This window comes from Myotis daubentonii, chromosome 5, assembly GCF_963259705.1.
Source record: "Myotis daubentonii chromosome 5, mMyoDau2.1, whole genome shotgun sequence".
NCBI classification, from domain to species: domain Eukaryota; kingdom Metazoa; phylum Chordata; class Mammalia; order Chiroptera; family Vespertilionidae; genus Myotis; species Myotis daubentonii.
In genome coordinates, this window is record NC_081844.1 from 99,619,169 (window position 1) to 99,625,168 (window position 6,000).

Genomic DNA, 6,000 nt, shown 5'->3' on the forward strand with positions numbered 1-6,000 from the left:
GCTGGTGCAGCCACTGTGGAAAAAACAGTTTGGAGTTACCTCAAAAAACTAAAAATGGAACTCCCATTTGACCCAGTGATCCCACTTGTAGGACTATATTCCAAGAAATCAGAAACACCAATCAGAAAAGATATATGCACCCCTATGTTCATAGCAGCACAATTTACAACAGCTAAGATTTGGAAACAGCCTAAGTGCCCATCAGCAGATGAGTGGATTAGAAAACTGTGGTACATCTACACAATGGAATATTATGCTGCTGTAAAAAAGAAGGAACTCCTACCATTTGCAACAGCATGGGTGGACCTGGAGAGCATTATGCTAAGCAAAATAAGCCAGATGGAGAAAGATAAATATGACATGACCTCACTCATTTGTGGAATATAATGAAGAACATAAACTGATGAACAAAATAGAGCCAGTGGAGGGGAAATATTTTAGAATCTAATAGAAGTAATCCTGTTATTTGCAGATTTTTAATATTTCCCACAACTTTTGTGATATCATACTATGTTAGTACAGTTTTGACAATATTATTATACCTAAAATCCTTTTATTCTTGAAATATTAATGTTTATTGCATGTAATATTATATGTAAGATCATTTTTTCTTTAATAATTGGTGTTTATTGCATGTAACATTTAAATTTGTTTTTCTTGAGATATTAGTGTTTATTGCATGTAACATATTTAAGATCATTTTTCTTGAAATATTAATGTTTATTGCATGTAACATTTTTATATTTAAAATCGTTTTTCTTGGAAAAAAATAAATTTTTACTTCTAAAAAAAAAGGAAAACGAAGAACAGTGCTGGCTGGTGTGGCTCTGTTGATTGTCATCCCATTCACCATAGGTCACCGGGTTCGATTCCCAGTCAGGGCACATGCCTAGTTGAGGCTTGATCCCTAGTAGGGGGCATGCAGGAGGCAGCTGATCTATGTCCCTTCCTCTCTCTTAAAAAAAAAAAAAGAATTAATAAAAACAAAAACAAATGACAAATGGGCAAAAAGAAATCAAATTGCAATATGGTAAAATTAAATTAAATTTAACTATTTCAATCGTTAACATTAAATATAAATAGTCCATATACTCCAATTAAAATACAAAAATGGCCAAATTAAATTAAAAAGCAAAATTGACTATAGGTTGCCCATAAAATGCACTTCAAGTATAAAGACAAAAATAGATGAAAAAATAAAAGGATGTGAAAAGATACACCAACTGAGAGGTGACGTCAACAAGATGATCAGGAAGCCCTGGATCCTCTTTCTCCCCAAGGACACACTGATTCAACCACAATACAGAAACTGAGAGAATTCCAGAAACTAGCTGAGGGTGACAAGAACACACAATGGAGAAAGGACAGCCTCTTCAACAAATAGTGTTGGGGAAACTCTGTCCAAATGCAAAAGAATGAAATGGGAACCTTACCTTAAACCATACATAGGAAAAACAACTCAAAAGGGTTAGACTTAGCCTGGCCGCTGTGGCTCAGTGGTTGAGCCCTGACTGGGAATCAAACTGTGACCTCTTGGTTCATAGGTTGATGCTCAACCACTGAACCACACCAGCTGGGCAATAAACCCTTTCTTTCAGGACAACTTTTGGACTCAAGATTTTTTATTTATCGATAGATTATTAGAGAGAGAGAAAGGGAAGTGGGGGGAGATTTGTTGTTATCCCACTTGTTTGTGCATTTGTTGGTTGATTCTTATATGTGCCCTAAGGCAGTGGTTCTCAACCTTCCTAATGCCATGACCCTTTAATACAGTTCCTCATGTTGTGGTGACCCCCAATTTCATTATTACAAATTGAACATAATTAAAGCATAGTGATTAATCACAAAAACAATATGTAATTATATATGTGTTTTCCGATGGTCTTAGGCAACCCCTGTGAAAGGGTCATTAGCCCCCCAAAGGGGTCGCGACCCACAGGTTGAGAACCGCTGTCCTAAGGGGATCTAACCCTCAACTTTGGTGCATTGGCAGAATGCTCTAACCCAGTGGTCGGCAAACTCATTAGTCAACAGAGCCAAATATCAACAGTACAACGATTGAAATTTCTTTTGAGAGCCAAATTTTTTAAACTTAAACTATATAGGCAGGTACATTGTTATTAATTAGGGTACTCCTAAGCTGGCCTTTCCTGTAAACATCCTCAATCTGAGGGGTCGACCTCAGCGAACATAACCCCACTTCTTCTAACGCCACTTCTTCAAAATAGACTCGCCCAGGCTGAAAACCAACTTCTGCGCCTGGGCCATGAAGTTTCAATCACACTGTACGTGCGCGCCCACACGTGGTATTTTGTGGAAGAGCCACACTCAAGGGGCCAAAGAGCCGCATGTGGCTCGAGAGCCACGGTTTGCCGACCACTGCTCTAACCAACTGAGCTATCTGGCCAGGGCTCAAGACTGTTTTGTTTAACAAAGCCTTCCTTCAGTAATTTTGTTCCACATTTTAATTTAAACATTGTTAATCTGTCAAGAACTTATTTTAGTATAAGTAAATTAGGAATCCAGCCTTGTTGGTTTTAATGATTCATTTTTTAATTGTTTTCTTTATCCCCTCATAAACTCCCATATGCATATTGAAGTCTAGCCGAGTTACTTAACATTATAGTATCTTTTGTAGCAGGATAGCAAGAAGCTAGAAAATCCCTGGGCAAGTGGAATGGGGAAACCGAGACAAGAAAATTAAACAAGGCCGAACAGTTCACCCAGCTTGTGAACTGCAAGACCTTGTCTTCCCTAACCACGGACACTTGAGAGCAAATGGTATGTATCCTCCTCCCTAATCAGAGAATACATAGTTTAAATCACTCTGGTCTGGGAAAATAGAGAACAAAGGCCCAATAAATGCCATTTGTGCCCGTTAAACCCAAGGACAGATGAAGTTGGGAACAAGCAACAAAAACCCCATTAATGCCAAACAGACATAAGATAAAAGTAAAACATAGCAAGAATAATCAAAACTCCCTTATACACTCATTTTAATACATCAGCATATTGAAAATGCACCTGATGAACAAAAACAGATCCAGAGACAGAGAAGCATTGATCAGACCGCCAAAACTCAGAGGGAAGGTAGGGGAGGGTGGGGGTAAGGCGGAGAGATCAACCAAAAAACTTGTATGCATGCATATAAGCCTAACCAATGGACACAGACAACAGAGGGGTGAGAGCATGAGTGGGGAGGGGGTAATGGGGAGATAAGGATACATATGTAATACCTTAATCAAGAAATTTTTTAAAAAAGAAAGAAAATGCACTTGAAAGCTGATGAAGATTCTACTGAAACCCTCCCATAAGATTCTCACCTGCAGAAAAAAAAAAAAAAGTATAAAAAGCCCTCAGGACAAAGACTCAATGTTCTTTTCTTCTTGAAGGAAAGATTTCAATCAAGAGACAAAATGTAGCCGAAACCGGTTTGGCTCAGTGGATAGAGCGTCGGCCTGCGGACTCAAAGGTCCCAGGTTCGATTCCGGTCAAGGGCATGTACCTCGGTTGCGGGCACATCCCCAGTAGGAGATGTGCAGGAGGCGGCTGATCGATGTTTCTCTCCCATCGATGTTTCTAACTCTATCTCTCTCTCTCTCTTCCTCTCTGTAAAAAATCAATAAAATATATATATATAAAAAAAAAAGAGACAAAATGTAGAAAAGCAAGGAAGAATTTATTGACTTGGGGTGGGCGGTGGGGGGGGGGTGTTTGGTAGGGGCTGGGAGGAGGGGAGTAAGGGGGAAGATGGGGAAATGGGAGATATCTTTAATACTGTTAGGGCAAAAATAGAATATTGGGACTAGCTATGGTTATGAGAAATAGTAATCATGCTCTGTTAACCATGATTGCCTTGTGTTGGTTAAAGGACATTCTGACCTTCTGGGAGTTGTAGGCCCCCAGGACCTGGGAGTCAACCTTGGACCTGGGAATCAACCTTGGAACCATTCTCATTCAAGAACTGGAAAGATTAACAACCTTGTTCCCCAGACAGTGGAGTCCCACCCCAGCCTCCTATTTCCCCATGCGTGGTGAGGAGGGAATGGAAAAGGTATGTTCCCTGGAGGGCTGGAGGGAGAGTGATGGACTTGTTTTCAGGAGTTTTAAAGGCTGGGCATTTAGGGAAGATCTTAGGTGTGGATCAATAGACTATTCATCAGCTTTGATGTACCAAAGTGAGATTTATTCTCTTAATTTATCTGTTCTTGGGTGTGGGTGGCAATTGGCACTAATTGGATTTCTGTTATCTGTCTCCCCAAGTAGGGTGATTTAAGCTATTTACCCTCTGGTTGGGGAGATATGCAAACCATTTACTCTTAAGCATCCTTAGTTTAGGGAAGATAGGATTTCCTAGGTGGCTGCAAACTGCTGTTTAACTCTCTTAGTTTCCCTATTCTGCTTGTCCTGGAATTTTCCTAGCTTCTTACTATTCAATAGCAAATACAGGCTCACTCTAGAGCAGGCCCATTCCCCTTCCCAGGCATGAACTTTTGATTTGTAAAGGTCCCCATGAAACCCGCAGCCAGGGGAGCAATGGGCAGGGCAGCTCCACCCAGGCTCACCCCCTGATCCTGTCTCCAAGGCCCCCTTGTCCCTGCCTTGGCTCACTTCTATCACAGTGACCTTCACTTCCCAGTGAGCTAACAGCAGCCCCACCTTGGTCCACTTCTTCCCAATAACATTTCTAGAAAGCCAAAGCAGAGCCCCGTCTAGGCTCTCCCTGTTGTGCCTTCTACCCTAATGTCTTCCTTTGTTTCATTGTCCCCAGCATTTAAACATATTGTCAAATCCATCTGGACTCGTCTTGTGAAATCTTTCCTACACGAAGTCAAGAACCCACTCACTACAGGCTGGCCGGAGGCAGACCTGCTCAGGGCAGGTCCCTGTCCTGTCCCTCCAATAACATCTTTCACACAAACCTGGAAGGTTAAGAGGAAGACTGGCTTTGGAGAACAAGATAATGAATTGATATTAGATTTACTTTTAGTTTCTTGGACCTGCGAGTTTGATATGCCAGAGGAACATACAGGTAAAGATGCCTTTGAGGCATGTGCAATAGGAAAACCCTAGCTTGGGAGAGAATTAAGGTCAAAGCCATTCATGTGGGTGGGTGTCACAGTAATGGAAATGGGAACAGCTGGGATGGTCAAAGCCAAATGTAGTTTACAAAGAGAGGGGAGGTTGTAAAAAAGAAAAAACAAAACCTGTTGTTCCTACCCTTGGGGTATTATAATAACTTCGAGATATATTTCTCAAACTTGAAAAAAAAAATATGGATATCCTATCAGAGGAAAAGATTTTGATTTCTTAGATCCTAATGAGTTCAGAAATTTAATACTGTTCATTTAGTTCATCACTCAATACCAATGCAATGGATAACATTACCTTAACCTAGTATTTTGGAAGTTGTTGACTGAGTCTAAGATTGTTACCCAAATGATTCAAAATGTGACTATCACTTTTAAAATTGACCTATAAGTTACATACAGTCATACAGACAATGCAATGAACAGGTCTTGTCTTAGTTAGATGAGTTTTGGTAAACATATTTAACCATGTTCCCCACGCCCCTATCAAGATGTAAAACAGTTCCATTACCTCAGAAAGTTCATTTTTGGCCTTCACAGTCAATCTCTACCTTTCCTCTAAGGAAAGAATTTCTTTCACCTACTTTAAAATTTCACATAAATGAAATCATACTCCTTCGTGTCCAGCTTCTTTCACTCAGCATAATGATTTTCAGATTAATTCATGTGGTTCATTTCTTTGTATAGCTGAGCAATATTCCACAGTATGGACATACCACGATTTGTCTACCCCTTTATCTGTTGAGAGATGTTTGGGTTGTTTCCAGCTTTAGGTTATTTGAATTGAGCTGCTATAAATACTCTTGTGCAAGTCTTTAGGGATATTTGCTTTCATTTCTCTTGGGTAAGGACCTAGAAATGGAATTCCTGGATCAAGGGGTAGGTATATATTTCACTTTATAATAAATTG